We start from the raw sequence: 832 nt of genomic DNA, 5'->3' as shown, positions 1-832 counted from the left end.
CGACAACTACATGAGAAGAGAAAAAAATTGTAAGCATATTAAATGCTTAGTAAGTTCATAATAAAAGTACTTATCTTACCTTAACATTACAAAAAGTTAAATAATAGAAACACATTGGCACAAACATGATAATCCATGGTATTTGTATGTATTCATACTCGATCTATCAACATAGCAAATGAATTAATAACTTAACATAATAAGATCATACTTTTTAACCCATTTACATAAACATTTAAACCAATTTATACCATTTTTCATTTTAATCCATACTCATTTTGCAAACATGAAAATCAAAATCATAATTAATCTTTCTATCCATTACATTTCCATTTAATTATGGTTTTCACCTGAAGAACCTTAGTAAATTGAATTTGATACATGAAACTAGTTTGCTCACATAAACTAACGTATTTGGGCTACTCACACAAGCTTCAAATCAGGGTTACTATACAAGTTTTATTCGAAGATGCTCACACAAGCTTTAGAGAATCCGTAACACGTGCTGGATCTCAAGCTATATATTGGTAAAGAATGATTCAATGTTACTCACACAAGCTTTAGAGAATCCAAAACACGTGTTGGATCTCAAGCCATCGATAAAGAATGATTCGATGTTGTTCACACAAGCTTCAAATAATCAACAACATGTATTGGGTCTCAAGCCATAGATCATTAAATCCCTGATCAAACACATGATTCCTTTTTGGACCCTAATGGCATACCATTTATGTCCGAATCATTTACTAAGTTCACATGGGCATTATTATTGTATTTGTATCATTTCAATATTTGTACCATCATTTTATAAAATATTTAACCCAATCACATA

Source organism: Gossypium hirsutum, chromosome D13 (genome assembly GCF_007990345.1).
Source record: "Gossypium hirsutum isolate 1008001.06 chromosome D13, Gossypium_hirsutum_v2.1, whole genome shotgun sequence".
In the NCBI taxonomy this organism is placed as follows: Eukaryota; Viridiplantae; Streptophyta; class Magnoliopsida; order Malvales; family Malvaceae; genus Gossypium; species Gossypium hirsutum.
Note: the sequence above shows the minus strand (reverse complement) of the source record.